The sequence below is a fragment of the Canis lupus genome, chromosome 24, assembly GCF_011100685.1.
Source record: "Canis lupus familiaris isolate Mischka breed German Shepherd chromosome 24, alternate assembly UU_Cfam_GSD_1.0, whole genome shotgun sequence".
Classification (NCBI taxonomy): domain Eukaryota; kingdom Metazoa; phylum Chordata; class Mammalia; order Carnivora; family Canidae; genus Canis; species Canis lupus.
In genome coordinates, this window is record NC_049245.1 from 25,173,504 (window position 1) to 25,187,512 (window position 14,009).

The window sequence follows — 14,009 nt, forward strand, 5'->3', positions numbered from 1 at the left end:
GTTCAAATGCTACCTTCTACATATATATCCCCATTACCCTCAGTGATTCATTAATTCTCTTTTTCTGGAAAGATTCATTTATTTATTTGAGAGAGAGTGAGAGATGCCTGGTTGGCTCAGCGGTTTAGCACCGCCTTCAGCCCAGGGTGTGGTCCTGGAGTCCCAGGATTGAGTCCCGCGTTGGGCTCCCTGCATGGAGCCTGCTTCTGTCTTTGCCTGTGTCTCTGCCTCTCTCTCTGTGTCTTAAATAAATAAATAAATAAATAAATAAATAAATAAATAAATAAATAAATAAAATCTTAAAAGAGAGAGAGAGCTAGAATGAGCTCGTGAGTAGGAGGAAGGGCAGAGGGAGAGAGAGAATCCTCAAGCCAACTCCCTACTGAGCATTGAGCCTGATGTGAGGGTTGATCACAGGACCCTGAGAGCTTGACCTGAGCTGAAATCAAGAGTTAGACGTTTAATGACCCACCCAGGTGCCCCTTCTTCAGTTAATTTTTAATGTCTTTCTTAAGGTCTATAGGTTTTTGTTTTGCTAATCATTTGCCAAATCACACCCACATGCCTAATAACATCCTTCTATTGCCCTACAATTACATTGAAACCCTACAATTACATTGAAACCCTGTCACTCAAATTAACTCTGTGGATCTAACAAATTCACCTACCAATTCTAATAGAAATGGGTAGGTATAGAACAGGCAGGAACAAACATGGGTTCTCATCCATTCTCCTACATATTGTAATTCTGTGCAATTTACTTAATCTCTTTAAGTTTCACTTTTCCCAGCCTGACACACTGCTCTGAGGATTAAGTAAAATAATATGAAGACAATTAAGTAAGATATGTGAAGACCTTAGCACCACTCAAAACCATGAGCTATCATTTTTGCTATTAGTTTATGATTTATCCAGCTATGAATACCAAGATTTAATTTTTATTTAGGTTAAAAAAAATGGGGATCCTTGGGTGGCTTAGCAGTTTAGCACCTGCCTTCAGCCCAGGGTGTGACCCTGGAGTCCCGGGATCGAGTTCCGTATCAAGCTCCCTGCATGGAACCTGCTTCTCCCTCTGCCTGTGTCTCTGCCTTTTTCTGTGTCTCTCATGAATAAATAATAAAATAAAATCTTAAAAAAAAATAAAATGCCAGGGGCACTTGGATGACTCAGTTTGTTAAGTATTTGCCTTCAGCTCAGATCATGAGATCAGGGTCCTGGGGTTGAGCCCTATTTCAGGCTCCCTGCTCCCTGAAGAGTCTGCTTGTTCCTCTCTCTCTATTTGTGTTCTCTCTGTCTGTCTCTCTCTCAAATAACTAAATAAATAAATAAATAAATAAAATCTTAAAAAAAAGAAAAAAGCCTGGAGCGCCTGGGTGGCTCAGTTGGTTAAGCATCTGCCTTCAGCTCAGGTCATGATCCCAGGGTCCTGGGGTCGAGCCCCACATAGGGCTCCCTGCTAAGCAGGGAATCTGCTTCTCCCTCTCCCTCTGCCTCTCCCTTGCTTCTGCTCTCTCATTATCTGTCAAATAATTAAAATCTTAAAAAAAAAAAAAAAGCCTAAATTCACTTGCAGATTCCCCATTACTCTTTCTGTTCCAATCCACTGCCCTCCTTGATGTTCTTTGAATACCCAATCTACATTTATACCTCTAAGAGCCTTAGCATTTGCTGGAAAGTTTTGCCTAGGGCATTGTTCCTCAAGAGAGATACAGCTCTGCCTCCTTCCTATCTCCTTAAGGTCACCAATCAGATGTTACCTTCTCTGTGAGGCCTTCTCTTACCATCCTATTTAAAATGGTGGCTCTCCCTAACTACTAAGTCCTCTTTCCTGCTTTATTTTTCTCCATAGCATTTGTCATCATCTGAAGTATCACATATTTTACTTATTTGTTCATTGCCCATCTCCTACCATTAGACTATAGATTCCATGAAGGCAGGGGTTTTTGTTTATTCATTATTATATCCCCAGGGTCTAGAATAATGCCTAAGACTACCACTGGTGTGCTGACAAACTTTCTCTCTCTCACATACACATACAACAACAACCAAAAAAAACCCCCAAAAGCTTGATGTGTACTGTTTGCCATGGTGTAAATATTTCCACTATGGCCTATTTTAAGCTACCAACTGAATATTTATCAGCTCTTGCAAGCCAATAGAAACTGGCTCCAGCACTCTACTGTATGTTTGTAACAGAGAGTGAACTATTCAACCTGTTTTAAGTCTCAGTTTTCTTATCTGTGAAGTATCTGTGGGATAATAGAATCCACATAATAAAATTGAGGCAAAAGTTAAATGAGTTAATACAGGGAAGGCACATAAATCAGTAGCTGACAAATACTGTTAATTTTATTGTTTTTATTATTTATATATTATATGTACTTTTCTCTATATCTGACCATTGGTTTGTCATTTCCAATGTTTTTTGCTATGTTTTCCAATGTTTTTGTTGATTCAAACAGGTCTGTCAAGTTCCGTGGCATTCTTGGATCTAGCAACAGAATACCTAGTTTGCTGACTATGGATTTGATGATAACCAACAGACATAAAATCTTGATAAACATTTCTCAAGATGTTAACTTATTACTATATTTCTCTCTGTGTTCATGATTTGTTTTTAAGATTTTATTTTATTATCATTATTTTTTAAAGATATTATTTATTTATTCGTGAGAGACAGAGAGGCAGAGACACAGGCAGAGGGAGAAGCAGGTTCCATGCAGGGAGCCCAATGTGGGACTCGATCCTGGGGCTCCGGGATGACTACCTGAGCCAAAGGCAGACGCCCAACCGTGAGCCACCCAGGCGTCCCTATTATTATCATTATTTTTAAATGCTTTATTTATTTGAGAGAGGGAGAGCAAGAGCAGGGGCAGAGACAGAAGGAGTTTGGGAGAAGCAGACTCCCCACTGAGCAGGAAGCCTGATGTGGGGCTCCATCCCAGGACCCTGGGATCATGACCTGACTGAGCTTAATCAACTGAGCTACCCAGGTACCCCTAAGATTTTATTTTTAATTAATCTCTACATCCAACAAGAGGCTTGAACTCACAACCCTGAAATCAAGAGTCGCATGCCCTACTAAGTAAGCCAACCAGGCGCCCCATTTATTTTTTTAAAGATTTTATTTTTCTAAGTCCTGTCTTCATGATCTATTCATTAACTTTGATCATTTTGCCATTGGAGATTCTGGTATAATGGGGTGCAATAGTTTCCCACTGAAGGTTTGTGGAGCACAGAAGAATGCAGGAAGCCATATCATCTGTCTTACCCCACCTTATTAATCTGTTAACAAAGTCTCAGATGGCCTGTATCTGCCTGCCTAGAAAATATCTGTCCTTAAAGATGTTTGTATTTTACTTCCTCTAGGAAGCTGACCTTAATCCTGCCTACCCTTATAGATTCAATCAATCTCTCATTATTGTTCTTATTGGATTGTAATTCAGTTTACACATCTGACTTCACTACCAGATTGTGAGCTGCTCTGAGAACATTAACTGCTTCTCCTTTATCTACCCACATCCCCATTCTCAGCTCCTAGCATCCTGCCTGGAATGTGCTGGTTGTTTTACAACTATTTGTTGAATTGGTTGGGGTTGCTTTGGAGATGTATCAGTATAAAGCCAGGATGTAAAGAAGAGGATGAAAGAATTTCTCAGAAATCTAGCATGTTGCCCAGTGACAATTAAGTATAGACAAGCAGGGCATGTTCTCACACAGACAGGAATTCTGTATGATTTCAAAGTCAGCTGCGTGGGTGAGTTGAAAAGTCAAGAGATTTTGTTGGAAAGGTATATAAGGGTTACTTTATGAAAGGTCTTTTGTGCTCTGCTAAGAACAGTAGCCAGTGGTATGCTGGAGTGGATTTGTACCAGTTCATGAACCAATTATTAAATGTCCAGGAATTTTGTGAGCCAGTTGATTTCACATTGGTAGTTTGAAATCAGCTACAGTGTGGGTATTTATACCACAGATAGATCTGCAAATGCTGAAAATCAACCTTTTCTTTTTTTCTTAGAGACCCAGTTGTTCATAGGCCACCAGCAAGTTTTGGACATCACATTTAAAAGGTTGGTAAATCTTCTAAGGTTGTTACAGGGGTACCTGCGTGGCTCATATGGTTGAGGGTCTGCCTTCAGCTCAGGTCGTGATCTCAAGGTCCAGGAATCAAGCCCCACATTGGGCTCCCAGCTCAGTGGGGAGTCTGCTTCTCCCTCTCCCCATACCTCATCCCCTGCTTGTCCTCTCTCTCTCTCTCAAATGAATAGATAATATCTTTTTAAAAAAATTGGGGATGCCTGGGTGGCTCAGTGGTTGAGAGCTTGTCTTAGTCTCAGGTCGTGATCCTGGGTCTGGGGATCGAGTTCTGCAGCAGGCTCTCTGCAAGGAGCCCACTTCTCCTTCTGCCTATGTTTCTGTCTCTCTCTTTGTGTCTCTCATGAATAAATAAATTAAAAATATTTTAATTTAAAAACAAAGTTGTTATAAAGATTAGATGTGAAAATAAATATGGAAAGAAGCTTAGAATACCTGGCATAATGGAAGTACTCAAAAAATATTGTTTGATATTATCATGAAAAATTTTAAGTACCTATTTCATGTTAGACATTATTCCATGCACTGGGGATATAGCAGTAAACAAAACAATGTCCCTACCTTTATGAATTTTATTTATTTATTTATTTTTATTATTATTATTATTTTTTTTTATGATAGTCACAGAGAGAGAGAGAGGCAGAGACACAGGCAGAGGGAGAAGCAGGCTCCATGCACCGGGAGCCCGATGCAGGATTCGATCCCGGGTCTCCAGGATCGCGCCCTGGGCCAAAGGCAGGCGCCAAACCGCTGCGCCACCCAGGGATCCCATGAATTTTAAATTCTAAGTATATGAAATAGAATTTAAAAAATTTTTTGTTTTATTTATTTAAGTAATCTCTATACCCAACATGGGGCTCCAACTCATGACCTCAAGATCAAGAGCCACATGCTCTTTTGACTGAGCCAGCTTGGCACTTCTGCTCTTATATTATTCTTAGCAATGTGACCTTAGACAAGCAACATAACTTCTCTGGGCCTCCATTCCTTCAACTGCAAAATGATGATAGTAAATAGGACCTCTCTCCGATACCTGCTTTGCTATGTAAAGTACTTAGCAAACAGTAAATGTTCACTGAATATTATCATCAACATTATTTTTTCCAAAAGGGTTAAAGATTTGGTGTAGATCAAGAAAGGGAGACAGGCAAAGGTGAGTGTGTAGGGGTGAAAATTTGAAAAATCTATAGGGAATATAAATATAACATTTGTCATCTGGCCTTTGAAAAATCAGAGGTCCTACCCCAAGGCATGTGGTAGGAGGACAGAAGCCCTCTGGGGCAGGGAGAGTTAAATGTGGGTGGGATTTAGCTCTCTTGCAGTTGTCAGGTTTTGTCATTTGGGTTTTTATGGCAACTTTCTTTTTTCTCTTTTTTTTTTTTTTTTAAGATTTTTATTTATTTATTCACGAGACACACACACACACACACAGAGGCAGAGACATAGGCAGAGAGAGAAACAGGCTCCATGCAGGGAGCCCGATGCAGGACTCGATTCCAGGACTCCAGGATCATGCCCTGGGCCAGAGGCAGGCGCTCAACCGCTGAGCCACCCAGGCGTTCCCTATGGCACCTTTCATTTCTACTTTAGCCTAGGATGCAGAGGTTTCTGCCTTTATCTTACCACCTGCAATAAAAAGGCTCCCCTGAAAATAAAAGGAGGAGGAGGGATAATAATTTAGGAAGTAGGTTAAATAAAAAACTTAGACCCAAGGGCGCCTGGCTGGCTCAGTGGGAGGAGCATATGACTTTTGATCTTGGGTTTATAAGCTTGAACCCCACTTTGAGTGTAAAGATTACTTAAATAAATAAACTTAAAAAAAAGGAAAAGTGTAAGAACTGAAAAGGGTTTATGAAGTAGCAAGGAAAGAAAAAAAAGACAATAATATAGACAAGAAGGGCATGGAAAGTGGAATAAGGTATGAGAGTACCTGTGACTGACTATCTGTTTCTCCATAATTATCATCCAATGACTTTCTTTAGTGTGCTATTTAGAGCCTGGAATTTAGAAACCAGATTGGATGTTAGATATAGTTTTAGACTTAAGGGAACTGTGGGTTGTACTGGGGAGGGTGAAGTTAAGGAGGTGAGATTTCAGATGCAAAAGTATGGGGCAAGAAAGAAGGAGGAGAGAGCTTTTGGGTCTTAGTGAGTCAATAAGCAGCAGGCAAGAGGGACTCCAGGGTGTTTGAGCAGCAGAATGTCAATTACTAATGTTCTTCTTCACCACCACCACCACCACCACCACCATCACCACTTTTTTAAAAATCTCAAATGCATAATTACAGATACACTCATAGGTTTGTTTCTTGGTGCATAATTTCCATTAAGCCAGACACAACCCCACTTTTTCTCTTTTTTTCCTGTTTTGAACATACAAGGCTGTTTATTGAGCATTGTTTATAACAATTGGAAACGTTGTGAATGATGATTAGTAAGAGAATTACTTATTGCAACATTGTTTTTTTCTTTTTTAAAATAAAATCTTTCGGGGATCCCTGGGCGCCTCAGCGGTTTGGCGCCTACCTTTGGGCCCAGGGCGCGATCCTGGAGACCGGGGATCGAATCCCACGTTGGGCTCCCGGTGCATGGAGCCTGCTTCTCCCTCTGCCTGTGTCTCTGCCTCTCTCTCTCTCTCACTGTGTAACTATCATAAATAAATAAATAAATAAATAAAAACCCAAAACTTTAAAATAAAATCTTTCCCTAAACCATCATCATCAGTTTTTTAATTCTCCTCAGATTGGGCTTCATTTTAGCCAAAACCATGTTCTATTTTAAGAAGATTTTCTTTTTCTCCCCCTTTTTCTTTTCTCTTATTGCAACATTGTTTATGAACATTGGAAACAAAGTGAATGGCCACTCTTTCTTTGAGTTATGCTTCCTTAGCCTTCACTCCCACTCTCATTTCCCTACATGCAGCAAACTGTCAGTATGGGTGTGTTTGTGTGTGTGTGTATGTATATATATAAAAATATATATATGTTTGTAGAAACAATAGAATTTTTTTAGCCTTGCCCCAATAGAATAGAATTTTTCTTTCTTTTTTTTTTAAAGATTTATTTATTTATTTATGATAGACATAGAGAGAGAGAGGCAGAGACACAGGAGGAGGGAGAAGCAGGCTCCATGCCGGGAGCCCGACGTGGGACTCGATCCTGGGACTCCAGGATTGCGCCCTGGGCCAAAGGCCTGCACTAAACCACTGAGCCACCCAGGGATCCCCAGAATAGAATTTTTCAATGCTGTTGAATCTATAATATTTTCCTTAATAACTCATCCTTTCATGCTTAAGAATATTTTTCTCTACATTAAGACCGTCAAGATAATTTTCAGTATATCTCTTCTAAAGACACAGGGGTAACATTGATATGTGTGATATACACAGTTGTACAGCGGGTTATATATGTTTCTAGCTAGAAACTGGAACATTAGTAATTTCTTTTTTTTTAACTTTTTTTTTTAAGATTTATTTATTCATGAGAGACACAGAGAGAGAAAGAGAGGCAGAGACACAGGCAGAGGGAGAAGAAGGCTCCCTGCAGGGAGCCCGATGCGGGACTCGATCCCGGGACCCCAGGGTCATGCCCTGGGCTGCAGGCAGCGCTAAACCGCTGAGCCACCCGGGCTGCCCCACATTAGTCATTTCTTTATCAGGAATGAAAGTAAATGAAAATAACATAATGGGAATAATTTTGAAATTGCTTCTACTTAAATTATAAATAAATTGCTGGATTTTAATTATTACAAGTAATAGATTACTTGTGACATATTTTGCAACTGTGGAGTTATATCTTTGGGGAATCTATAAAGGGCAAGTTGCAATCTCTACCAAAGTTACAAATGTATATATATTCCTGTGGCTCAGAGCTCTCATTTCTGAGAATTTTAAGATTTTATTATTTACTCATGAGAGACAGAGAGAGAAGCAGAGACATAGGCAGAGGGAGAAGCAGGCTCCAGGCAGGGAGCCCGATGTGGGACTCGATCCAAGGACTCCGGGATCACGCCCTGAGCCAAAGGCAGATGCTCAACCGCTGAGGCACCCAGGCATCTCACTTCTGAGAACTTAGATGGGAGTTTTCTACCTGCCCACATGTGGTTTACTATTTGTAAATGGAACATTGTTTTTAAATTGCAAAAGATTGGGAACAACCTAAATGTCCTTCAATAAGTGACTGATTAAGCAAATCATAGTATATCCATACAAGAAACTCTACAGAGCAGTAATATAAAACAAGATAACAAAGAAGTTATTTTTATGCCATTGGACAAAATGTATTCCACGGTGTCCAAAATGTATTCCACAGTGTCCAAATATATGAAAAAGGTAAGGTGGAAAACAACATATATAAATGTTCCTTTTGGGGGCACCTGGCTGGCTCAGTCAGTAGAGCATGGGACGCTTGATCTCAGGTTTCGGAGTTTGAGCTCCATGTTGGGTGTACAGATTACTTAAAAAAAAAAAAAGCTTAAGAAAAATGTTTCTTTTTGTTTAAAAGAGTCAGAACATATTTGAACTTAGATTTCTTTTTTTAACTTATATTTGAGTTTGCTTATTTATGTGTAAAGAAATCCTGAAATGATTCATAAGAAAGTAAGAGCAGTAGTTAATCAGTAGAAACAAGACCAGAGAAGGACAAGAATTTGAGGTAGACTTTGCATTGTATGCCTTATATAGTTTTTGGCATTTGAACCACCTAGCATAGCATTAACTATTTAAAATTAAATTATAAGAAACATTTGGGGAGTGGAGTACCAGCAGATTTAGAGACTGTTCATTTAATTGACATCTTTAACCTCCATTCCTTTAGACCCCTAGGGCTAAACTCCTCCCCCTTTCTCTTTTATCTCTGGATTGGCATGGGTTTCAACCCACAAGAAATACGTATTAAGTATGCATAAATTACAGAAAACAGTGCTAAATACTAGAGCTCCCAAAGGACAAAGTACAACAGGACTTAGTCCCTTGACGTAGTCCAGGTGGATTTTATCACTCTTTTTTTTTTTATTTTTTATTTTTTTTCCTTAAGTAGACTTCATGCACAGTGTGGAGCCCAACACAGGGCTTGAACTCACAACCCTGAGATCAAGACCTGAGCTGAAATCAAGAGTTGGACACTTAACAAACTGAGCCACCAGATGCCCCTTATTATTCTTCTTAGTATCTAGGACAAAAATAAAAAAATGTTCTCCTCTTTTTCCTCTTCTTCCTCCTTTCCTATAATCTTGCAAAATGCTGGAAATATATCAGAATTCATACTTAATTCTCCTCCCCCTCACTTGGAGAGCACTAAGGCTTGGGGAACTCAAGAACTTTCCATCAGGTCCAGACTGGAAGACGTCAGGCCAGGGCCAAGACTCAACTTGCTTCCCTTGGGCCCCTGGCGCCTTGTGAAGGTTCTTGGACCTTTCATATGCTGCTGTGACTGTGGTTTCCGGCTTCCTGAGTTCTCATACTCAGCTGAGTGCTGCAGATATCATACCCTAGTTCCTACTTTGGAGACTGACATGCTCAAGCTTGGTAATATTCTGAATATATGGGGTCTGTGAGTGTGAGTCACAGCTTTTTTCTTTCTTTTTTTTTTTTTTAAAGATTGTATTTATTTGAGGGAAATAAAGAGGGAAAGCGAGCACAAGCAGGGGGGGTGGCAGGCAGAGGGAGAGAGAGGAGTCCCCTTGCTGAACAAAGAGCCCAATGTGGGGCTTGATCCTAGGACCCTGGGATCATGACCGGAGCCAAAGGCAGCAGATGCTTAACTGACTGAGCCACCCAGGCACCCAGGGTTGCTTTTCTGTTTCAGTTTTCCCCTTTTCCCTAGACAGACTCATTGTAAATACCTTGGGGTTGCATAAGGACAGAGTGTAAAGGTTTGTTGGCTAGAGGCTGAGAAAGATCAGTTTTCTAATTGAATATCCTATCTCATGTTAGGGCATTAGTTCTGCTTCTCTTTAGGCAGGGACATTTTGAATACTCTAGATGATGATGAATCTAGTAAGAAAGTAATCAGAAAATAATTTTATAGAACTTTGCAGTTAATAATAGATTTCCTCATACACTATTTAACTTAAATATGACAATTTAAGAAGAAAAGTGATGCGTAGGGAGTTAAAAGACTTTCCATGCAGCTACTGAATGCCTTTCATGTGTATGCGGGGTTTCTTTGTGGAGCTGTCATTTTACAGGCTGGGACCAGAGTTCTGAATTGGTTGGATACTTAGCAGGAGAGATTCTACTCTGTGGAACTGAGGCTGCTTTACATTCATTGTTTCATTTATTCTACTAATTGCAACTATTAGTTGAATGCCCATCTTGTATGAAGAAAGGCTCTACCTATGATATAATTGGGAGGTTGAGACCCACTACTAGTGAGACACTGGAGAGGATCTTAAGGCCCAAAGATGGATGCTGCTAAGGAGGCAGTGGTAAAACTAGGGCTTTAGATGAGAATTTTGCAAACTGGAGTTCTGTGACTAGCAGCCAGTGAAGATCCAGTTTAGAAGCTGGCAAGCCAGGTTTCTGCAGGAATCAGAAAGAGCTTAACTCCCAAGGTACTTTATTCATATCTGCATCAAATTATTTTGGTTGGCCAGCATCAGCTCTCCCCTCTTTCCCAATTTTCCCAATGGGGGAATATCCATAGGGGCAGATTGCTCCTCTCTTCTTTCCCTGGCAGCTTGGACTAATCCATGTGACCTGAGATTGACCAATCAACAGTGGCTCTGGGCCAAGATTTTTTGCCTCTGAAACGAGTGACTCAAAGACAAAAAGATGTTAGGATTGAATCCCAGCTGTGGTGTGTGGTGCTGTTGGCAGCAGCAGCTGCTTCTTGGTGAAGCTGCTTTTCTGTCTGCTTGTTTTCCAAGCTTACCCTCCTGTCTATGCTCTAGGCCCCTAATATCCTTGTAATATATTTCTCTTTTGCTTGTATTGGCAACACTGTCAGTGCTTGTATTTGCAACAGACAAAAAGAACCTTAACTTACAAATTGCAATGATCTCTTTACTGGGCTCTGAGATCCTTGAGAGCAGGGCCTACACTTCATTCTGCCCTGTGTCCCTTTTTTTTTTTTTTTTTTAAGATTTTATTTATTTATTCATGAGATACACAGAGAGAGAGGCAGAGACACAGGCAGAGGGAGAAGCAGGCTCCATGCAGGGAGCCCGATGCAGGACTCGACCTCGGGACTCCAGGATCATGCCCTGGGCCCAAGGCAGGCGGTATACTGCTGAGCCACCCAGGCGTCCCAAACCTGGCTTTCAATACATGCACGCTAAATAAGTGAAGAAACATGTTGTATTTATGTGGGACTATTGAATATGGGATTCTTGGCATTTTATGGTAGTGGGACAACAAATCCTCTATATGCTACAGCAGCCACTAACATTTGAACAATTTCATGTTAATAAATATAAACCAAGAGGATCCTGGGAAGATCCTTTCTTAGTGTATTTAGAACATTTAGATGAGTTTATGCAGGTGGTTCTAGTCCTTAAATTACTGAAGTTTTTTTTGTTTTGTTTTGTTTTTTACAAACATGGAATATTTCACTAATTTGCATGTTATCCTTGGACAGGGGCCACACTAAACTCTGTACTGTTTTTTTTTTTAGCACTTCTTTTTTCTTTTTTAAAGATTTTATTTATTTATTCATGAGAGACACAGAGAGAGAGAGGCAGAGACACAGGCAGAGGGAGAAGCAGGCTCCATGCAGGGAGCCCCACGTGGGACTCCATCCCGGAACTCCAGGATCATGCCCTGGGCTGAAGGCGGCGCTAAACCTCTGAGCCACCAGAGATGCCCTAAACTCTGTACTGTTATAAGTGCTGCTGAAGCTTTTGTCCTTGGTTTCCCAGAACCTCTTCCTAAACACTTCCCTCTGCCCTGAAGTAATGCCTTCTTCAAGCCTGATTTAAAGAACACCTCCTATGGACTTGGGTCATAAAGAAGAATCTAATAGTTTTTCTTTTCTTTTTTTTAAAGACTTTATTTATTCATGAGACACAGAGAGAGAGAGAGAGAGAGAGAGAGAGAGAGAAGCAGAGACACAGGCAGAGGGAGAAGCAGGTTCCATGCAGGGAGCCTGACGTGGGACTCGATCCCGGGTCTCCAGGATCACACCCCGGGGCTGAAGGCAGGCCCTAACCTGCTGCGCCACTGGGCCTGCCCTAGTTTTTCTTTCTTTTTTTTTTTTTTTTTAATTTTTTATTTATTTATGATAGTCACGGAGAGAGAGAGAGAGAGAGAGAGAGGCAGAGACATAGGCAGTGGGAGAAGCAGGCTCCATGCACCGGGAGCCCAACATGGGATTCGATCCCGGGTCTCCAGGATCACGCCCTGGGCCAAAGGCAGGCGCCAAACCGCTGCGCCACCCAGGGATCCCTAGTTTTTCTTTTCAATATCATTTTCTTTCCTTTCAGTTCTTCGACAGATACACATTGACCATCTATTATTTGCCAGATTTGACAATTCAGTTGATATAAATAAAATAGTTCCTCACTCTAATTCAGGAAACAAATACAATCAAGAGAATAAATGAAACAAAACTGTGTTAATGCTCTGTTGAAAATGAATAGTGAAAAGGTAGAGAGTAATTGTCATGGCGCAGGCATTTGATCAACTGAAGCACTTCTACATTATGTAGCTACAGAGAGTCTCACCAAGGAGATGACAAATAGACCTTGCATGATGAAGAGTCAGCTTTGCAAAAAAGCAAAGCTTTTTTGCCTATGCGATGAGCCAGCAGCTGGAAAGAATGTAGGAAGAATCCTAGAAACTGAGAGAAAGTCAATATACCTAGAGGACAAGCAAGGGTGAAGGATTCAGGTGAACAGATTGGCTGTTTTAAGTAGGGTGGTGACATGATTAGATTTACATTTTAAAAAATATTTTATTTCTTTGAGAGAGAGGCGGAGCAGAGGGAGAGGGACATGAAGACTCTATGCTGAACACAGAGCCTGACAGGGGGCTCGAATCCCCCGACTTAGATCATGACCTGAGCTGAAATCAAGAATCAAGTCCCACATCGGGCTCCCTGCAGGGAGCCTGCTTCTCCCTCTGCCTGTGTCTCTGCCTCTCTCTCTTTCTCTCTCAGTCTCTCATGAATAAATAAAATATTAAAAAAAAATACAATCTGGCTGCTTTGTCTTTTCAATGTAAGTTAAAGTCCTCATTGCCCTCACAAATAACAAATGTTTAGCCAATCTCCTTGGGACTTCCCAAGTCCTATTGGGAAAACATTTCATACTCTTTTGATGTGGCTGCAACTCCGACCTTGGTCCCCAGAGGCGAAATACAGCTCCTCTCCACACCAGCAATTGGAATCCTTTCCAAGGAGTTAATGAGGCAAAGTGGAGGAGGTATTAGTGCAAAGACCCTGAGGGGTCAAGGAACCTGGCTTGCGCACTTGAAAGGGGTGGAAAACGTGGGAAAGCAGGATGTGTGAGATTGTGAGAGAGGCAGGTTAGGATTTATTAGACTTTGAAGAGCCTGGTTGATAGGCTACAGGGGGATATTAAGATTTCAACCCGAAGAACCGGGTTTGTGATTATATTTGAATTTTGAAAAGCTTCCACTGTGTGTGAAGAATGGTTTGGAAGGGGAAAGGGTAATGGGATGGAGGGCACGACCATCATCTAAGAGAGAGGGGGCCTAGACTGGAGTGTCAGCAGTGGGACGGAAAGAAGTAAGGGCTTCCAGATGCACTTGGGAGGCAAAATTAACAGGTGATGGATCGTGGGTGTCCAGTCCCAGGCTTCGTGTTACCTGACGAGTGGCGACTTCGTGCTCTGGATCAGGGCGCCGGCCTGGTTCCCGCGCGTCAGGGCAGTGGGCGTGGCCGCGGGGCCGTCTCCACGGGGAGCGAGCAGGGCGGGGCCGTGGGTGGGGCAGCTGGGGCGCTGCGTCACTCGGTG